Genomic DNA, 23,198 nt, shown 5'->3' on the forward strand with positions numbered 1-23,198 from the left:
GCATGGAAAAGGTGTTTTGAAGAGAAATCGTGGCACATGATTTGTTGTCTGAAATGCAATATTTTACATTTGGATTTAAGTCACAGAATGATTAACAAACACCACAACAGTTTAGAACGAGATTCCTAAGCTATACTTTACAGTGCTTGTGTTTCTAAAACAATCTGCCAATCCCTGGCATGTGTCATTGACAATTTTGGTACTGTCAATGAGGTATCTCATTTACTATGGTCAAAACTTGAAAAATAATTTTAACAACTCTGCAAAGCACTTCGAGTTGAGGTCGCTTCGAGGAGCTTAGAGTATATCAAGTATGCCGGGTCTGGCTCCCTGAAACTTGTCTTAGTTATGTTATGCTGTTAGGTATTTTTTGTATTGTGTTATATTATTGTCGTTTGTAAAACCCAAATTCTCTGGATCATGGATATGTCTAATTATTTAGTGGCATAGCAAGGGTACCGTCGGTCCACGATAAAGCAAGGGAAATGGGCCTAATGTCTGCAGGTTTCATAGTAATAGACAGCTTTAATTGAAGTTCAGTGACCCAGGGCACGGTGTCACTGCACCTGCAGCAGCATTGATAGCCACACCTCTGTATTTATTGTATGTGCAAACAAATGAATTAGAGGCCTGATAATTCAGACTGCACTGGTGATGTGGAACTTCGCACCGATGCAATAACAATTCCAGCCGAAACTAAAAATGATATTTGCACTGATTAAGCAGTGTTACACGTAATTTTGTTTGTAGTGTCCAGTCAGTAAAACTGTGTTTTTATATTGAAAATACGTTACTTTGATATTGATATTGAAAAAATGACATCATACATGTATGAAATACCAAATACAAATCTAAGTTGCTTAATCTAAGCAAGCGTCAAACAAATCTCAATTCAACTGAACCTGTAAAGATTTAGGAAAACAAAGTTTTTACAATTTATTCATTTTTATTGTTGAAGGAGGTTTGCTTAACATAAAAGAGGATCCACCATCTGATTGACGGGTGTCCCATACTGATCTATAACACAGGACTAGGCCCGGGCATAGAACTCTGCTCTCTGGCAGGGTTTGCAGAATTTGGGCACTCTGCACAACACAGATTAGCGCGGAGTTCCTGGTTTCCTCAATGTGGCACAGAGTGGAGTTTGTTCACTTGGATTTGTTTTGGGCTCTCTCACGAGTGCCACGATTCGCTAGGGCTGCTACCGAGCTTGTGCAAGACTTTGCATTTGCTCGTGCTGTTTCAGGCAGCCTGTGTAAGACTTTGCATTTACTTGTGTTGCTTCCAGCTGCAACTGCGGCCAAAATAGTCAAGCTTGTGAGAGCAAATGCACCTTGAGTAGAGTTTCTACTTTAGATACGTTAAATCTAGGTAAAAAGTGGTTTGTGATGGCGTTTCTTCTCCAATGGACCCTTCAAGTTATCGTTTATATTAGAAACCATTTTTCTTTTTTTCAAACAGGAAGGAAGTGGCCCAGAGACTCCAACTTCCTGTTCCTGTCCAGCAGGATCCTCCCAGTGCTTTGTCCATCTCCTAGTCACTTTTCAATTGGGTTTCAAGGTGGAAGGATCACTCTCTTTGTCTCCTGGATATACCTTTGGTTTTAAGGGCTTTGTTTTTTTGAAATCACACAAGTTCCAAAACTATTGAATAAGGGTGTTTGTTTGCTTGGGTATGCACCAATATTTCTTTGTACTTTAATTTGATTAAAAAAAATATAGTGGTGGGTGGCCTGGAGTTTAAATATGAGCTTAGGTATTTATTTTGCATTTTATTGATTTTTCATCTTCCGTAAAGGAAAATTGTTGAACAGCTCAGTACCTGTCCTTTTCTACATGTTTATAACATTTGCAATATTATTTTACTATGTTGCCTGAATTTCCAAAGGGTCATCTAGCCAGTAGGCCCAGTACTAGTAGTCATCAGTGCATGAAATAAATATTTCAGTGGTATGTGTTTTTAAAAGTTCATTTAGGGCAGGGATGGCATTGGATTAAAATAAAAATGTTGGCTATTGTTAACATTTTTTTTTTTTTAACAAAAAGTGTATATATTGTGTGGAAATGTTTGATGGCATAGGATGATGTGTACTGCTATTGTGAAATCTTTATAGCTCAGTTAATTTTCATGTTTTGCATAGCTGAAATAATGTTAGTTTTTTCTTCAGTGTTACCACCATGCCTCCTTATGGCCAGTGTGTTTGTGTGTGTGTGTATCTGTTTGTCATTGTCCAACATTCATCTTTGTTCTCCATGCCATGTTGCCAGTGGCTATTTTGCATAGTCTATGCCCATAGGCTTGCATGTGTTCTTTGTTATCTATGCCTCCTTGTTCGCAGTTGTTGGTTGACCTCATTGCTGTCGGCCATTTTCTGCATCCAGCCAGTGTCCCTTTATCATATTCTTGCATGTGTTCTTTTTTGCCATGCCTTCTTGTTCCTTGTTGTTGTTTTACCATGTTTTTGCCAGACTTTTTGTGCATCCAGTCAGTGTGTCTTTGTCATAGGCTTGCATATGTTCTTTGTTTGTCATGCCTCCTTGCTCCTTGTTGCTGTTTTACCATGTGGCTGGCACCCATTCTGTGCATCCAGCCAGTGTTTCTTTGTCATAGGCTTGCATGGGTTCTTCTTTGTTCCCCAAACCCCCTTGATCCTTCTTGTTGTTGTTTGACCATGTGGCTGGTGGCCATTTTGTCCATCCAGCCAGTGTCCTTTTGTCATAGGCTTGCATGTGTTCTTTGTTTGCCATTACACCTTGCTCCTTAATATTTTTTTACCATGTGGCGGGCAGCCACTTTGTGTATCCAGCCAGAGTGTCTTTATCATAGGCTTACGTAAAAACATTGTTCATTATTGATCATTTGTTTCTTTTAATTTTCTATTTTCTATTTTTTATGCTATTTTTTTATTTATTTTTATTTAATGTTTAATTCATATTTATTATTTTGTTTTTTATTTATTAGTTCTCTATTTTATTTTTATAATATTTAATAATTAAAAATGTATATACTTTTTTTAAACATTATTATTTTTATTTTTTTTATTTCTCATTTTTTAATTTTAATTTTAGTTTTTAATTTTTGTTTTGTGTATGATAATTCCATTTCCTCCTGGACACCCAGGCTGTGGTGCACTGCAGACAAATCAGCAGCATAATTTACTTTTTGATGATTATTCCATTTCCCCTGGACCACCTTGCCACCGTAGGTTTTTTAAGGATTATTGCATTTACCTATGCACCTCTGACTACCACAGGTATCTCCTTTAAAACAGATAAAGCAAAGAGCTATGGGCCAGATGTAGGAACCATTTTTCATGGTGCAAACTGCGAAATTCGCAGTTTGCGCCATGCAAAATGGGCATCGCAATGCACATTCCCATTTTGTGAGTCGGTACCGACTCGCAAAATTGGAAAGCGACTCGCAAATAGGAAGGGGTGTTCCCCTTCCTATTTGCGAGACGCACCGCGATGCAGAATTGCTTTGGGACCGCGAACGCCATGGGACCCCTTCCCCTTTGTGAATGTCGCCAAAAATGTTTTTTCAGAGCAGGTACCTGAAAAAATTAAACCAAATGGTTTCATTTTCCCGAGTGTATTGCAACTCGTTTTCCTTTAAGGAAAACGGGCTGCAATGCAAAAAAAATAAAAAACTGCTTTATTAAAAAAGCAGTCACAGACATGGTGGTCTGCTGTCTCCAGCAGGCCACCATCCCTGTGAGTGCAGGGAATCGCAAGGGGGTCGCAAATTGCGACCCACCTCATTAATATTAATGAGGTGGGTGTTTGCGACCCCCTTGCGATTCGCGGATGGTGTCAGGGACACCATTCTGCATATGGTTTTGCAACTCACAAATTGAGAGTCGTAAAACCATTACTACCTACATCTGGCCCTATATGTCTTGTTTTAAATGAAAGTTTATGGTGTGCTGGTGTGGTTTGACTTTACAATGTTTGATTAAATTGTTATTTATTACATAAGTAACCAACCAAACTAAGATTGCATTTGTCTGTGCTATTTCGACCTTCAACAAATGTCACATTTTACTAACTACATGTTTTTCTTGCTTGGTTGCTTTTAAGTGCACAAGAGAAGAGATGTCACGTCATCGTCAGCACTGCCAAAGAGAAGGCCTGTGCAGTTGAGTCCTCATATCTCTTCTACTTGTACAGCTTAGTGCCACTGCCAACTGAGAGCTTTAAGATGGTCCCCGAGAAAGTTGGTCCCAAGAAAGTGGTCAGTGAGAAGAAGCAGCTTTCTACCAGTGGTGTGCCGACTTCAACCTTTTTCGGGAAATGTGTGCCTCCCACACTGGCCTCTGGGGAGGAACATTGAAGCAGCACTCCCGCATCTACAGCACCACCCCAACCTAAGCCCATGACCATGTCTGTCACTGAGGCAGGCACTGCAATCATGGTGACGCCGATAAGTAGTGTCGTTGAATTGGATTCATCCCTTTTGCAAAGTAGTAACCAATCGTTTCAGGAAACAGAGCAAGGTGGACAGCTGCCACAGCCAGCAATAGTAGATCTCCATGAAGTTGGAGCAGAACCGGAGGTCAAGCTTCCTGCCGAGTAAGAACCTCCTCATTAAGGACACATTGGAACTCAACCTATAATATGTTGCAACATCTGTTTGAGCAGTATAGACAGATCGATGTCTGTGTCATTCTATGAGGATGGGATGCAATTGGGAATACTATGACCATGGATGTGGACGGGGTTTTCACACAGGAATTTAGCAAGGAGGATAGTAGAATGGGCCAAGTAATTGTGTTGTTGTGTCTCGTACAGGATCGGCTAAAGAAGGTGTATGTAAGGTTCACACTCAGAGGTGTGAATGAAAACTCAGATGTACGTGCCATGGTTGAGATCCTCAGCTATCACTTGACTTGTAATGTAAGGCAGCAAAATTACATTATCAGGTCCAACGAGTACATCCGTGCCCCACCACTTGATCATTCCTTTTTCTGAATGGGATGTTTCAAAATACAAGAGGTGGATTGTTGAGCAAGCCAGAGAACTGGAAGACAAATGGCTGGAGCTTAGAGTCCGAGCCTGCAGTTCTGGGTTGCTGCCTTAAACTTCCAGAGAAGGCAGTCTTGTCTCACAGCAGCAAAAACCAGCAAGAAGAGTAACAGCAAAAACAGCCACAGAAGAATCGGACCCAACCTCTGGATTGGCTTGGTTTCAAGCAGTAGGTTTAAGCCTAGTGCTAAGGCAAAGACAAAAGAGTTTGAGCAAGTGGTAGCACCAATGACACTTCAGAGGATTTTCCAGGAGTATCTGGATGACCCAAAAGAGGTGTGTGTGGATCAAAACCAATTGATGTATTGATACAGGAAGATGTGGCAATGGCCACAGCTCAGCAGGCTGGGAATAAAGTATCTGGCATGTCCTGTAGCCAGTATGTCTGCTGGATATGTTTTCAATGCAGCTGGGACAGTTGTTACAGTGAGAAGGACCAGTCTCTGACCTCAAACTCTGGAGAGATTAACCATGATCAAAATGAACCAGCATTTTATACCACTGAACTACACTGTTTCCAAAACACTACAGGAGGAGGAAAAGGGTGATTGGTCACCAACGTCTGGGTGAACCACCAGAGTTTGAGGACAAACTCTACTTCCTGGACTGAGTATGCCTGTGTCACTTTTTAGGTATTTTTTGTTGAACTTCTTTCTTTATTTCTTTGCAAAAATATCTAGTGGGACATTGTTTGTGTCCGATTTATGCTGCCCCACCATCTATAATAATCACATATGTGGCCGGATTGGAGTTGGACCCATGTGCAGAGAAACAGGCCTTATATTCCCTTCAGGACTTTCAAGGCAATGCCTGCCTCCCTGACATGCCATAGCCTATCCTTTTTTTTTCTTACATTATCTAGCCGGGTTACGCCAGAAGATTATTGATTAAAAGACTGCCAGTGCCAATGCCAAATTCCAATGTATTGCTACCATCAAAGAGGAGATAATAGTTTGTATCAACCACCATGCTTGGATTGGAAGAAGTATCTACTAACAATTGCACCAATGAGTGGTTATATAATGAATATTTCTGAGTGATGATTGATGATGTATGTGGTGGCTGACAGTGAGGGAAGGAGTTCAACAAACTGAAATGTATAAACTTGATTTCAATGATTTTCAATTTTTGGAGGGTTGATGGATGATCATTTTATGGCCTTTGAAACTTAGCGAAATGTACCAGTAGAGTCCACTACTTTTTTCTGGTTCCTCAGAGACCAGACCAGTCACTTTAGTTACCAAACACAAATCTGCACAAAATATTCCAATTCTGTTTCTCTATTTGTTCTTCTACAGCAGTGCACTACACAGGTCTACCTCGCTTGTTATGGGACTGGGACGGAGTTACTCAGAATCAGGAGAAGGAGGAGGGGAATGGAAAAACTCAGGTGGGAATACCTCAACAGCTAGAAGGAGAAAGTTATCAACTTCAAAGAGAAACCATGATGATGGCAAAGACTCTGAGGCCTTGTACTCACTCAGCCCTGTGGAATGGAGAGAGATACATTGATTTGGGAAATGCTGCTGAGCGTGTGTTTCCTGCATTGCTGACTCAAGCGTGAAAAACATCCTGTTTATGTTCTTGCTCTACCTCTGAGTCTTCTTGCTATACTCTTGACTCCTCATGAAGCTTACCTTTGCTTCTGTTTGTCCTTCTCCTTTACTCTGTAATACAGTTACTGTTTTTCAATACGCAGTCCTTTTCCTAGCCTTGCCTGCACAAACAAAACTTGGTGAAAGCTCAACACTCCAGGTTACCTACTGGACAGGTTAAGCTAGGCATCGAAGGGTGTAGGACAGTCCAAGAAGAATAGAGTTGTACTGCCCAATTTGACAATACACTATCATTTTCCTTTTAGAAATTGTAATTTTTAGAGTTAGGTGGGTTAACTTCAATCCTCCATAATTTCCACATTTCAAACCTAGAAAACATAACATTTAGAGATATACTATCTTGGGTTTCTCTGGGGCAGAAGGACTGTTTGTAATGCATTTACCTGTACTGTGTCGCACTTATCTCTTTATTATTTCCTTCCACAGCAAATTGGTGATGGTGTACTGCTCAGTACCCCAATGATTATTATTGTTGTGGTTTATTTTGTGTAATGTTTGGCTTTGTCACACTTTTCCCCAAATCCTTCTTCCCATCCATTCATCGAGCCCCTAACCCTCTTCCCCTCCGGACTGTGTGATTTATTGAGGTGTGACTCAATTAATTTTACACTTAAATGGATCACACACTTGCTAGAGCGGATGTGGCGAAAGCAAAACCAACTCACTGCATGACCTTTCTATTACCTGAGCAATATTCCACACCGGCCCCATCAACATCATCATTAAGGCCTTGTGTTGTGTAAACGCTTAACCTTGTCCAACCACTCCTGACTCTGAGCCCAATTCTCCTACCTCGAGGATTTCATTTCCTAGGTTTCATTTTTAATTACTAGCTCCCCATTGTTCATACAAAGTTGGTATAGCTAGTTTTTATTATTATATCAGGTCTTCTTTGTTGCGTGTCAGATATTGTCATTGTGGTAGTTTAGTCTTAGTCTTCCGAAAGTTATAATATATGACCCACGTACTCTCTGTTGTCTTTTAATCTAGTTGACAGTGGAGGAGAACCCTTTGATTAATCCTACAGTTAGAGTTCATATAGGTGGGTGTGGCACCTTGTGCTTTTCCTGTAAGAGTGTTAGCCTTCTACTTCTACCCCCCCCATAAGATACCACCTTGGGAAAAATCCTGCAGTAAGAAGACTGATGTAATATTAGCCCTTGCTTCATCTATTCAGGTAAGAGAAGAACTATCCATATAAGTGAACTTGTTTAGTTAGTAATTAACTTCTACTGAAGAAGATGTTATTTGTGTGTATCTAAGTTTTTGTAGCAAAGCTATTTTGTAGGCAAAATAGGCAATGGCAATTATTTCCTATTGGTTAATATATTTGCAGAGGGCAGTAGAGCAAAGGTATAAGTAAATGACATTCACTTTTTCAGAAGATTTAAAAAACAGGCTATACTAAAGGACAGCAGAGCAAATTAAAACACCAAAATGAACCTTTGAGGCATAAATCAAGTAAAATAAATCATCCCCTTTTATTTTTACAAATAGAACACCCACCCATTCCACCCACAACAGGCCTACCTCTCTTTCCAAAAAAATAGCTCTGTCCCAAAAAGTCTGCAAAAAAAGTCTACAACGAAAGTAGAAAACTCTGTACCAACTACCTTCCCACCCTCTCCACCCACAACAAGTCCCTGCCACCAAAACCTAAAATAAAAAAATGGCTCAGAAGAAGGCACTGTTGATGTGGGTCCGGAGCGGGTCCAGGCTCTGCTCGATCCTATCCAGTTGGCTCTCCACTCACCTCTCCAGGAGGGTGCCATTGAGGGTGGGCCGTGACAATGTCCTCTGTGTGTCAGCTTGGGAGGGGGCAGCAGCAGTTTCAGACAGCTGGCGGTTGAACCGGCGATGGAATGGCTGAGCGGCTGGGGCCATCTTGCTGAACTGGGGCCCCGGTCAGAGGCAGCTTGTATATCCGCCTCTTCCTCCTCCAGGACCACCCACCTCCAGTGTTCAGCCCGAATGTTCTCTAGCCTCTGCCACTGGAGATGGGCCTCTGTCTACTGCCTGATGGGTGGTGCTGGTGGACCAGCAGGAGTAGCTATATTGAGAAAAACACTTGTTTAAAATTAAGTAGTGGGTGGTACAGTGGCAGTACATTGCTGGTCCTCTGGGGCCTTTGGAATTTGTGATTGTTATTAGGAGAATAAATTGAAAACTTTTTAAATACTGCATTAACTGGAGCAGACACTGCAGTCACGAATTGTATCCATACTGCATTTCAGTCACGGGTGGCGAAATGCCATGAGCAGGGAGAGTGTTGCTGAAGTATGATGGGTGGGATACATATCTGCCTTGCTCAACAAATGCAGTGAGTCAAGGGATAAGAACACTTTAAATTTAGGTAGTGGGTGGCACAGTGGCAGTACATTGCTGGTCCACTGGGGCCTTTGGTATTTGTGACTGTTATTAGGAGAATCACAGGACCAATTAGATTTTTTACCCACACATGCCTCACATAAAAAAGCACTGACTGTCTGGCACAAAATAATTAAGGCAGATTACAGAAACAGTAATGTGATTTTGTTTTCTTTTTAACACTTTTCTAGTAACTAAACAGACACTTTGAGTAAAAAAAATAATAATAAATGACCTCTCATTTACATGTAAGGCATTATGCACTATGGAGTACATGTTGTTGTGTTGCTAAATTAATGGAGGATTACTAGCCAGTGCTTTGGGTACTTTGCTAGTGTCTGCAGCTGAAGCAGCTGCAATTGACAATTATCTATATTTAATTCAAATGGCCGTGCTCTTCTCCAAATGCCTTCCACTTTCTATCCTAACTCCGAAGAGGCAGATGAAGAATAAATAAGATACTACATCACACACGTCACGTTTAAAATGTGGATATTATTATTCTATCTGCCGTAAGTAGATGGTGGGGAAACTGATGCAATGCACTATAGGGAAAAAAAAGGGGCTATATAGATTGTATTTGGCACGTTCATCACAGTTTCCCCTAAGATAAACTTGAAATCAAAGCAGGCACTTAGGGCCATATGTACAAACACGTTTTCCCATAGACACAGAATGGGTAAAAACCTTTGCTACATCTGGCCCTTAGTACCACTTTACTCACGGGCCTCACCCACCACCACAAATTAGTTCCAACAAATTTGCTGGGCAGTAAGGAAAGGAAACTTAACTTACTCTACTGCAGGGTAAGGTAGGGGAATTAGGTGGATAGAGAGAGCTTTTGCTATAGAAAAGCTGGGTATCACTGATCATTGATTCATCATACGCCTAAGCTTTGGTAACTGAGTGAGTGAAGGGAAACACACCTTGTGTGTTTGGTTTGCAGTGCATTGAAAACTTTGTAAATACTGCATTAACTGAAGCAGACACTGCAATCACGAATTGAACCATACTGCATTTCGGTCATGGGTGGAGAAATGCAATGAGCAGGGAGAGTGTTGCTGAATGATGATGGGTGGGATACATATCTGCTTTGCTCAACAAATGCATTGAGTCAAGGGATAAGAACCAAAATTAAAATACCTCTCACTTTGAACCATAGCTTTGATAACCATAAAACAAAGTGAGCAAAGTAGATGAGCAGCATGCCCCTCTCCAGAAGAGCTCCCTTATTTATTCATTCTAGCAAACATTCAATCATTATTTCATTTTTCCTACTATACTGACCCATAACCAACATGATTTAAGCGTTACTGTCTCTCATCCAGTCTTTCACCAAAATTTCCAATCCATCCATTCAGTATTCACCCTTTCTTTATATCATCCTTCCACCCATCCTTTCAGTTACCCAATACTCACCCACGCATCCTTTTACCCACCCACGCATCCTTTAGCTTTACTCATTTCACCCATCCTTTCTTTTAACCTTCCATTCTTTCCTGTTTCCATCAAGCCATCTTTTTTAGTGTACATTATGTGGGCTTTTGCTGAGTTGCAGATAGAAGAGGCCATAATTCAACCAGCGCTGTAGCAGGTAAAGTAGGGAGTTCATGATCACGAGTCACAACAAAGCCCTTGTGGCTAGTGAGTATAATAGCAATTGTCAATACCACCCATCCCTGCTTTTGCTTCTCCCCCTCCAACTGCCAATCCTCCTGCAGTGGCACTTGAGCTTGAGCTAGCGGCACTGGTTGTCGGTGTGGCTAGAAAAAACTGTGTACATTTTTAGAAGACAGATACTGCTTCCCTTAATTTTTTGGAAAATAAATACAATCACAATAAATCACTACAGTTTGGTTATAAGCACTGATCGTAAATCAAAAATCTCACATGAATCTGCATTTTGTTGGTTCACAATGTTAGAAAAAGACAGGTTGTCAAGCCACCCAAAAACTATTCATAATGGAGGGGCAGAACTATAGTCTATGAAGATGATAATGACTCAGAATCATTGTAACACATTGAAGGGGTGCAATAATAATGGTCAATAAAAGACATACGGTATTGGTTGGCAAATGCAATGGGACCTCATACTTTCCAGCCATGCTGGTATACTTTATAAATGAATTACATAGCACAACATTGGGGATGGGAGGGTGGCCCATGACTATGGCCACTCTCTCGTTAACTGTTAGAGCATGAGCAAGAAAAAGAAAGCCTTCTCAACAAACATACATGGTGAATATTATTTAGAATACTAGCTTACTTAGGCCTGCAATCTTCACAGTGGACAGTAAAGTACCATAATCTGTTCCAAGTCTTACAGTATCACAAGATATGTAGGGGAGAGGGATAGATTACCAACAAAGCAGAAGAAATCTACAGACTAGTACAGACTGAGAAAAAGTCAGCTACCAAAACATGAAATAAGGAAAGAAGATAATGCAGGGATAACAGGAATTAAACAAAATTTGGATATGGGAGTTGGAAAAAAGAAGACAGTATAAAAAATAATAAATGCAAAATTAAAAGTAGTATAATAGTGGGCAGATGTAAACGTTAGGGAAATAATAATAAATAACAGGACTTACTGGGATGAGCAGAGCACTCAGCATTGGCACTGGTGGTCAGCGCCTCCTCCCTGCTCTTGCTGGACCCGCCTCTGTGCTGCCCCTCTTCTTGCCGTTGGGTGCTGATATAAGAAATAAAGAAGATAACAAAAATAGGTTAGTGGTACAGTTAATCTCTAGAAAATTATTATAATAGGCAAACACAGCAACATGTACTTATTTAAATCAGATCGCTTATGGTACTAGTATTGATTATCGTTAAATTGGCTATAATCCTAAAATCCCTATTTCAAATTCCTGTAACCAAAACAACATTTAGAACTAATGCATTACAGTGAATAATCTTTGATGCTTTGCTCATTTTAATTTCATCCCCCACCCTAGTCTCCCTTTTTTTGCAATGCATAGATGAATACTCATACCACACAGTATGAAATTGCTTGGGACTGTGCAAACTACATAAAGAAAGGCACAGAGAACGCTAACTCACTGCTATCACTAATTCACTATGGTAATAGGAGGAAAGAGGAGTCTGCATTGCAATGGTGCCGTTGAGTATGATGAAGTAGACCCAGCACCTCCCTAGCTCAATCTAGATCACATAATAATATTCTTAATATAGACTAAACATAGCTTACCTCTGAGTGTGAACAGCATATGTTTGAGAAGAAGAGTTAGCACTGCAGAACACAAACGCAATAAATATAGTTAATACTGCTCAAGCTAGCAGGTCGAGCAGGTCCTACTCCCGGTCAAGAATATCCACCCAGCGGTGGGTCAGCTGCTGGGTGGTGCGTTGGGCCTGACTGGTGTACTGCACAAACTTGTGCACCCTCCCCCACTTCTGCTGACGCTCCCCCAGGGGATACCTGCTGCCCAGCCTGCCACCTGCTGTCAGCATGGAGGGAAGGTGACATTGCAGGTAAAAATGCAGTGCTGCCACCTCTACCGCACAAAAATTGGACTGGGGCTGCACACCTTGGCGGCACTGCCATTTGCAGGGTAGATGGTTGCTGCTGGCTGTTCAAGGGGGGTCTGGCATCACCGTTCCACTGTTTGCCGCATGGCTGTGACATGGCACTGGGTGTTGTGAAGAAAAGAAACAGGAGAAGGAAGGAAGAAGGAAGTAAAGGGTAGAATAAACAAAAAACAGAAAGTCACGAAAAACAGGAAAAAAAAGAAAAAATGTAAACATACACAGATACATAAACACACAACAATACAATAAATAAAAATGAGGGGTAGATTAATTAGGAAGGCGGAAAATTGAAAAGATAAGAAAGGGAATCCAAAAATTCAAAAAACAGGCCCAGCACCATGAACAGAGTAAGAGCAACAAGATGGTCGTTCCCATGAGAACTGCGTGGCTCAGTTTGCACATGATTTTTAATGCGAGGATAAATTCCACATTGCGTTTGACATGATGCGAACAGATGCGACGGGGAAAATATGCCCGCCTGCGGATCTACACATAGTGCAGCAGAGATTTTTTATTACTCAGGCCTACGTGAACTCCACCTAGGCCTACACAAGACACAGTTGCTTGCAGTGCCCCCTAGTATAGCTATGTTGAATCCATGTCTTCTGTTCTTACATCTTCAGGCTTATGCAAGCACGATACTTCCACTGAAACCCCTTGCATGTTATTGGGGCAGGTGTTTTCCAAGAGTTTTTCCTTTTTCTAAAATCATGTGTATAATATGCTTATTTATAGGGATTCTCAGCCAGCTCTCTTCATCCATTGGTCCGTTAGTGTATAATTCAAATTTTTCTTCCACACACTACTGCATATACCATGGCGCAGTAGGCCTGCCGACTTCAGCCATTAGCTAACTTCAGTGCATTTGACAGCTTTTGGTCCTTCCACAAAGAGCATATCCTGACACAAAATAATTGCCTTCACTGCTAGGAACTATTATGGCAATGGGTGCTTTTTTAGAACAAAACCATATTTTTGGTTTGAGACATTACCTTTGAATCTGACATTAGCCAAGGCCTTTTGAGTTTACTCAATATATACATTTTTTATATTTGGTCTAAATCCATTCAGGAGTTTTTGAGTAATCAGAGAAAAAACTAATTTGTATATGCAGGGACGAGAAGACTCTGCAAACCCTCCCAATCTCATGCTGAAATCTGAGTGGCTGCCAACATTTCAACCAGGAAGTGTTGGCAGCCATGTTGTGACTCGACTTCAGCTAAGTCCCAGATAAAAAAAGTAAATCAAAAGGCAAGGGGGAAGGGTAAACCCACCCAGAGCAGATAACATCTTTTAAACATTTTGGTGGACATCACGGCCGATCCACAGACCTGTCAAAAATATTTTTTTTTTAAGTGCGGCATTGAAATTATCAATGTGGGGAGGCCACCCGTCCCACCTGCAGCCCCGGGGACCACCACCTCCCCCGAGCACAATGTTAAATTGATGCGGTGGGGACACACATCCCCCTCTGCAGTCTCGCTGCAGGTCTGGCCCTGTGGCCAACCCCCCGCCACAGTTGAAGGCTATGCGAGGCACTGGATTGGGTGGCTATAGAGGCTGGGCACTGGGCCTGGCCACTGGCCAGGCCCTGTGCTAAACTGCTGCCACACACGGCCAAAGGTGGTGGTTGGATTAACTTATAGTAATGAAAATCATTTTACAATAAAAAAACACAAGGAAATTCTATGGAAAAAACTAAGGTTACAGGGACGTTATAGTTAGGAAATAGAATTTAAAAAGTCTCCGAAATTTACTTTAAAAAACAGAGGTTACAGGGTCTTTATAGTTAGGCTCACATTTTAAATGCAACAAACCATAGGTATTCACCTGTTATAGTTATGTCAAGTAACTATAACTCATGCCCTAAGGTAACAATAACTCGCGCCCTCACTGCTAATTACCCCACAATTTACGGCACTCAGGACATCATTGATAACATCATTGATAACATCAGTGTGACATTTGCAGTATATTTTTAACAAACAAATTGTGCATGGCGGGGGCCCAAAAGTCTCAAATCCTCATTCATTTTCCATAGACTTTTTTAAGACGGGCTACAGCAAAATTTGCTGAATGAAATTACACCAAAATGGACAGGAAGCTAGATCATGGTCCAAAGATTGTGCTTTTTGTGATTTGGTGTAAATCTGTTTGGTAGTCTTTTGAGAAATTAAGGTTGAAAAATAAATGTATTTCTGGATGATTGGGTCCACAAGAGTCCTCAGAGATTCTTGCGGGAGCGGCAATTTGAAAATAGAGCATGATTGGTCCTTGGAGCTTTATTTCTCTTGGGCCATCTTGCTCTCCCTGGAATCAAACTTGCTCAGGAGTGAGCGCTCTGTTTGGCTGCCAGCAACATACAAAAATTGTTGCCGGAAGCTATTACAGGACTGGAGGACTTAGTTCCCTGTACTGAAGGTAAAAAAAAAAAAAATGTAAAGGAGCAGGTTAGGAATACCATGGAGGGGCCCATGCTGGGGCCAAAAAGAAATTAAAAGTGAGCAAAAAATGCTGCAATCCTGTGAGACTCCAGCAGGATTGGGAAAAAAAACAAATTAGCGGCTGGGCTTCATTTACTCTGTTTATACCCTGGGGAACCCATCCACAGGGCTGTATTCATCAACGGGAGGTGGGTTGCACAGCCCCTTCCTTGGGCCTCAAAAGGCACTAGGGAGCCCAACTCGGGGGCTGAAATTTAGTGAAATGGGGAGGTGGCCATACAGCCCCCTCCCCAAGTATGTAAAGGTCCTGGGGAACCCACCCATGGGGCCAAAATGTAACAAACTGGGAGTGCAACCCTCAGGCCAAATACTTTAAGGGAGGGGGCCTGTGCAGGACCCAATCCCCAGGACTGACTCATTATGTCCTGTGGACCCCACTCCTGAGAGATAGCAATTTCCCTGCCTGCACCAGTGTGGGCAGGGAAACCTGTGTTTGCTCTCACTTGGCGGAAGCATTTTTTAATCACTTGCCAAGGAGGAGCACACACCAAGTCCACTCCCAGCGGACGGGAATTTTAAAAATACTCCTGCCTATGGGGAGCGGACTTTTGATCCATTTCTCTGCCCCCACTGATGTTGGCAGGGAAACAGATCGAAATATTGCTCCCACCTAGAGGGAGAAGCATTAGTAGCTGCTCCCTGCGAACTGGAGCAAAGCTGGCTCCTGCTGCGTACAAGGAGCTGGCCTGGGCTGCAGGGGACTTAGGGTTCCCTCCCGTGGCCCCTAAAAAGTATATGGTGTGCACCCTTGGTGAGCACCAGGGCACCTGCCTTTAAACATGCAGGGTAGGCATCTCCGGGGTCAGTAGCGGCTAGGGAATGGGGCAGAGTAGGCCCCTTCCCCTTTATTCAAATGTGTGTCCCTGAGTGATGGGGTCTCCAGGGCCTAACAATGCTCAGGGAGGGGGGCCATGCGGCTTCTCTCAGGGCCCTTCAAGGCTCTCCTTTATTTTTAGTAATCACCCTCAGGGCAAAATATTTAACAAATGTAATAAGGAATTGTTTTTAAACAATCAATTACAAATTTGAAAGAAATTTACCAAGGCTTTGCTACTGAACCTTTTTTTAGAAAACTGGAATGGGTCAATTGTTTTCTGTGTATGATAGTGCCTCTCCAATTATTTATTTACTGAATGTTTATAGGCCTTTGTAACTGTTATTTCTTGGAGGTGGGAATTAAGAATAAAATATAGTGAGTCTAGGTGGGGTACAGATACCATAGACATCTTCTGTGAAATGGTCAAACCTACTATTTTGTGTTGAGTGAAAACATGCGTTCAGCATTTATCTCCTGATCCTGGCCAAAGACATATTGAACCTATAACAATACTTCACATGCTGGTGAGCAGCAATGATTCGCTATTAAATATATTCATCTTGATAAGTCCTGCTCACATGCATGGTTTCAAATATGCTTTGGGGTCATACACTTAAATGGATATCTATTTACCAAAAATGTGGAAGCAGTTCTGAAAATAAGGTTATCCCGCTTTGTTCTTGATCTGGCAGCAATTTTTTAGCTGGGTACTCAACCTGGGCTAGTTCCAGCTTATCGTCCGGTTTCTGTTCTGGTAGAACATGCAAACGGTGGATCACAACAGTGGTGCAGCACACATTCACTGTGTTCTTAGCTATGCCTACGGGGATGATGCTAATGCCTGTCTTAACAGACCATCAACTCCTTTTGTACAAGTTCTTTTCCAGGCTTTGAGCAGTTGGAACTGAGGCTGAGCACAGCTGGAGCATAAATCAGTCTGGCCCATCGAGGGAACTAAGATTGACTTGCATGTCACTTCACCTGTTACTAACAGATCAAGTGAGACATTAAAGTTTTTTTCTTAAGATTTTTGCAAACTATGTAGATCTGTACGTACTGATCTATGATCTGTGAGAATATGAGGTTACCTGCCCATGTGTAGGTACACTGATATTAACCATTGATTCAGCATACAATACAAATAGATTTTTGACAGTTAGTAATCCATGTTTAGTTCTACCAAATGGAAAAAATTGCCAACTACAGAATACCAAAATATTGAGTTAAAGCCTTCAAGGGTGTTGTTTGTATTGAGCTGTTTGAGGTGGCAGCATTACTCATTCATCTATTTTACCAGGACAGTAACTTGTGACCTACGATGCACTGAATACTCTGATGAAGGAACCGCCTATGCAACTTGATAAACTATCTCTCCAACAAGAACATTAACCATTAAAGTTAACTTAGCAGAACCTGCAAAATACAAATAGATCTGTGAAGCAGGTAGTGAGCAGGAACTGAGTCCCTACTAAGCCATTTTTTCTGTCCTCCAAGTCATCCAGCATAATAATCCCAGAACGGCAAAAAATAGAACAAACAGGTGTGAAAGGTTTGATGAAGGCAGTAGCATGCTGAATGTTCGGGTGGGACGAGGGATGGTGGGAACATTTTAAGGAATCACAGGGTAGACAGGTGTTACTAGGTTCAGAATGTAAACATGCAAGTCCATTACCACTGATGTCCTGGGACTTTACCAGACAATTTAGCCCAGAACTGAGCACCTTTGATATAGTGTAGGCTAGAAACCCAGAACACAATTAGACAAATATCAGTCAACCAATTGTTGTCTGCCCATTCACGTTTTTACATAAAAAGTATACTTTACTTACAGCATGCAATGTAATATGATACTGAAACATCAGACTGCAACAATATGGTACATTTTCATTAATACAATCAATACAATAACCTTTCGAGGAGGGAAGCAGCTGGTACTGACGTAGCTTGTTCCTATTGGTAAAATATTGTGTAGCCACAATCAATTTAAATTGGCCTCTTTGGAAAAAGAGTGGGAAATGCACATATAACACCTCTATAGGTTCCCCATTTACCTCTCCCAAATGCTTGTGGCTAGGGAGAGAGTGAACTGTCCAAAGTTAAAGTGTTATTGGCAATGTCTCACCCTTGGACAGTACCTTTTGTATTTTTAGTCCTCTGCTGATAGGGTCTGCGAGCACCCCCTGGGGCAGGGACTATGACATTCCTGGTAGTGTGGGTCATCCTATAACGTTGAGTGGAGAGGACACAGCTGGGACTTTCTCCCTGAGCTGCCCCTGCTGCAATGTTGTCTGACCTCTACGTATGGTGTGCATGTGTGCACCTCTGAGTTCTGGGAAAGAGGAGGCAGTGCTCCACTTGCTCTGATATGATCAGGTGGATCTTCACAAGGGGATCTTCCACGGCCCAACCACAAACACACCACTCAAACAAAGCGAAGAACCCACCATGGCTTGCAGAGATAATCAAAGATAAAATCAAAGAAACCACCTATTGCTGTGAGCAATCTGGTTCTAATGATAAACTTACCAAGGAGCTTTGACTTATTTTGCTACAAATCCAGTGTATGCGGTGGCATATTTTAAAGTGCTAAGCCGTTACAGGCGTTTCTCTTTCTGGACACGTCAAATCGGCACCAGGGCCTCAAGGTCTTACTACATGGCCCGGCAGTCCACATGCATTCCTAGATTGCAGAAGATACCCGAGTTCTCCTTGACTCAGCCAGATTTGACAGAAGATGTTGTGGGGCTGAGTCCATGACATCATGCTAGTCTTTTGCAGGGCCCTTTCTCCTATCTGAGGACTTTGTTCAAAGGGAAAACAATGTCATATTTTGAGACAATACCAGAATATGTTACCATCTAGAGGTGCAAGTAGTGGCCTTAGGGCAAACAGTCATGGGCACTTTCTCATCTGTGGAATCAGCTCTTCACAGTACTTCTTTTCTAGGAAGCCACTCCTTCATGCCAGGGGATCTCCAGTACACTGCCTCAGCAGTATGCCAGTTCCTTCCCTAGAGGCTGCCACAGGACAACTCCGCTCCTTGCAGATTACAGACCTTTCAGGTTGCTGGTCCCACCCTGGCAAGGGGGAGTTGTCAGTCAATGACTCCCCTCTCTGGGGCACAGAAAAGCTTCTTGGGCACCACTGCTGTTGTACCCCAAATTTTGGTAGATGAGAAATCGTGGCAAAATGACTGGGGGTATCAGCCCCATGCTTCTACTCAGTTGACAGACAAAGATAGCATATTCTATGGATACCGCTCTGTGACTGGTTTCAGAAAGAGCATGACTTCTAGGTATTCTTTGCAGAGTGGTAAACCCACAGACTTTGTCCTCTAGTGTCAGCAGGAGAGTGGGGTGAAGTTGGGAGCTAATTGACAGAGAGGCAAAACAGAGGGCCACATGACAGAGAGGCATCCATGCTTAGTTTCCTCTTAAATTGTTGGGGGTATCCTTTCTGAAAAATAATGGAGCAGGAAAGAGGCAAATATTTCCCTATACTACAAAGGCACTCATTGCCTTCTACACTCCCCTACCTACAACCTTTCCTCTACAGAGGACCTCAGAAATACTTTGGAGGAGCCCTGCTATTTACATTGCATTCTGGCACGGCCTATCTGGCCTCATTCTGGATAGCTTTCATGAGCAGGGAATCAAAATGTTTTGTTTCTATTTGCAGTTTTATATAACTCAAAGTCAACTTGAATGTACTGAAGCGCTTTACATGAGCACCAGTTACGTTACCAGCGGTGGCTCCTTTGCTATGGCATCAACCCACCCACCCCCGCCAGCATTAACAGCTGCAAATCCTTTAACAACAAAAGGATAATCAACTAGGTTTCTTATCCTTTTGTTGTTAAAGGGGTGGGACACTGGGGATGACAAGTACTGAGTGGAGTGCACTGTACAAGGAGATCAAGAGTATCAGGAGAATCGGGAGCAGGGCTGGGGAATCAGCAATAGGTTTACAAGGAAGGATCAAGTGTGGGGGCGGGTAAATGGGGAGTAGAACCAGACAGATCAGGAGCAGGTCCAGAAGGACCAGGAACAGGACAGAGACCTGAACAATAAGAAAGCCCACAATGACCAAAACTGAGAAGGTTAGAAGGACCAGGACAAAGAAAATTGGAAACCAAGGGCCTGAATGATCAAGACACGCGAAGCAGGAGCGCCTGAAGTGCAAACAAATTTTCATCTCTAGGAGTAGTAGGACCATGACAAGGGGGACGAGGACAAGGAGGAGTATCAAAAGGAATGAGGTCCAAGAGGCAGACCAGGATGATGATGAGGACGTCAAAGGAGGGAGGAGGAAGAGGAGAAGGACACAGAAGTAAATATGATTCTCAGTGACATGTATAAGTATATACCGTTAGTTACTGTGGCACTATGGTGCCTCCTCTTACACTGAACAGTTCTCAAGTTTACTATTCATCACCCATTGTCTTGCTTCTGGCTCTTTGGCCACAATAACACAACTTTTTACTACATTAGTTTGCTTTGTAGCACAATCAATAGTATTTTGCAAGGGTTCAAATGGATTAGTTACTAATTGTGAAAACAGGAAGCCTTGCTTCCTCACTCTACCAAATTGTCTAATCCAGGCAAACCATTTATCACCCTTTCCCTCAGTTCCTCTTGTGCTCAACAAATTGAAGAGCTTAGAAACAAGGCATTCCCGGTAATAAGCACCATAAATATATGGCCATGTATAACAGACCTTTTTTAACATGGAACAAATGTCAGAACAAGTTTCTAAACTATTGCCCTAGTTCGAACACTCAAATTGGTTTACATGATTTGCCCCATTTCCAAAGAGACTGGCCCTTGGCAGTACAAACCCAGTGGGATACACGCCTAATCATTTGTAAAGCTATGTCAAACGTGGTCTGCTATTTTTAGTTTGAATCTATTTAGCTAATATATTAAAATATAAGGCCAAGAAAAGTGTAGCACCTTGGCGCATTTAGGCCCGTATTTATACTTTTTTTGCACCGCATTTGCGTCGTTTTTTGATGCAAAAACGGCGCAAACTTGCAAAATACCATTGTATTTTGTAGGTTTGCGCCGTTTTGAGTCAAAAAGCGGCGCAAATGCGGCGCTAAAAAAAGTATAAATACGGGCATTAAGGTCTGTGGGACACACCCTTGGCCATCCTGTATAATAACTTCTTTGACGTGAGATGGCTCAGAGATATTTTTCCAATGTTCTTTTTAGACAATAAAGACCTAAAGACGGTCTCTATAGCTGTCAATTTCTTGTTCACATAAACTATTAATTTTCTACTAAATTGAGGCTCAATTTCAAGCACGTTCATGGGATGTGTCTGAATAAGAGTTTTATCCCATCCCACTACTTTTCTGTTTAGCAGAAAAAGGAAAATATCCTACAAATGACATTTATGCCTTGTGGAGTGTTGCACATTGATTTTAAAGTTGCTACTGTGTGCTTACTGTTTTGGTTAAGTACGCGCTGCTGTGATCATATATTTATTCATCTATAGTGGGTTCTGTAGAGTCCAACATGGTGACCTAAGGCCACTTTTGTAATGTAAAGTGCAAGGGATTTTTGAGTAAAGATCCATAACTTCCCATTTACATGGTTTTGCGGTTTATTTTCATGGTTTGATCATGATATATGTTATAATGTTATGTTCTTGCTTTGCGCATTGTTTTTTCCTGAAATCTCTCCTCGGAGATTCTGGGGGTTATTCTAACTTTGGAGGAGTGTTAATCCGTCCCAAAAGTGACGGTAAAGTGACGGATATACCACCAGCCGTATTACGAGTTCCATAGGATATAATGGACTCGTAATACGGCTGGTGGTAAATCCGTCACTTTTCCGTCACTTTTGGGACGGATTAACACCTCCTCCAAAGTTAGAATAACCCCCTCTGTGTTTTAATGGTGAGCTTTCTTTTTGCTGGCAGTTACCTGCTGACTAGCCAAGGGAGCACCACGCATGAGAATATGTGATAGTCAATAAAGATATTCTGTCCATATGGAATAGTATGACGCATCACTTCAATATACTTTATACTTGGGCTTCACAGACCACCTATTACCTGTTGAGACCACTGTGTTTGGCCTTACTCAGTGCCCCATTAACTGTGGATACAGGCTGTTGCCTTTGGTAATGCTTTAGGATCAGGCCCAATGCCCACAGAGGCAACAGGGAATGGCCCTTGGGCATACCATGCACTTGTAACATGACACCCCTGAGCCTGCAGTGCTGCTGTTCCTAATGCCTGCTATATAGCACATGGCCTTCCGTCTGCTTGAAATAAACAATTGGGAAGCCAAGAGTGTATGCATGGCTGATGCTACATGAAGGCAAGGTTAAGCAAACACCAGCAGGGCTCAAGGAAGGATAGTTTTAGGTAGTCCCTAAAACTATGTACTAAGGTTCTATTGTCAATGGAGGGAAGTAGGAAAAATTCCATTTGCTTAGGGTGCCGAAAATCCTTGCATATGCCCTGGATGGAAGCAGACTGCGGCCCATATTTACACTTTATTTTCGCCACATTTGCGTCTTTTTTTTACGCAAAAGCCGCGCAATCTGACAAAATATAATTGTATTTTGTAAGTTTGCGCCAGTTTTGTGTCAAAAAATGATGCAAATGCGGCTCAAAAAAAGTATAAATATGGGCCTTTATTTTACTGAAATGTTGCAATATTTGCTCCAGTTTTAACACATCAATCTAAAAAATATTGCTGTGCATTATGGCCAGCAGAGCACCTACCCTGGCTTTTTGTATTCCATTGGCATAGTTTCATCATTTGTGAGATACAGATGTTGGCGAATATTGCCAAATCTGCTTCCAAAAATGTTCAGATGATACAAGCTCATTGATGTCGGCAGCCCTGTCGTTGTAGAGACATGCATCCAATATGATTAGAAAAAGTCGACAAGCATTGGACTAAGACTGTTTCTCTGGAGCATATAAGCTCTCCATCACCTTAATTGATAAATTATGCAAATTACTTTTTTTTCCTGAGATTCAGACCTGTTATAGAGGTATCATTGGTGAAACTTGTGCAGTGACACTGGAGCCCAGGTGTGAGCGTGCTCAACTTTATTTAAGGCTTTTACATTCCAAAGTAGACTTCGAATTCTGTGTCAATGATTATGACATATTTGTACTTCCTGACTCCTTAAACATCTTTGGGTCGGGAGCCCCACAGCAGAAGGTCGAAAACACTGGAAAGTCTATATTTTGTGCGCCATTTTTGAAGCACTGTTTGCCATAGAATCCTGGATACTAAGGGGAATTGAGGGTTATAGTATGCGATCCGAGGCCTGGCTGTGTCTGATCTCCGAGTCTC

Source organism: Pleurodeles waltl, chromosome 7, assembly GCF_031143425.1.
Source record: "Pleurodeles waltl isolate 20211129_DDA chromosome 7, aPleWal1.hap1.20221129, whole genome shotgun sequence".
Lineage (NCBI taxonomy): Eukaryota > Metazoa > Chordata > Amphibia > Caudata > Salamandridae > Pleurodeles > Pleurodeles waltl.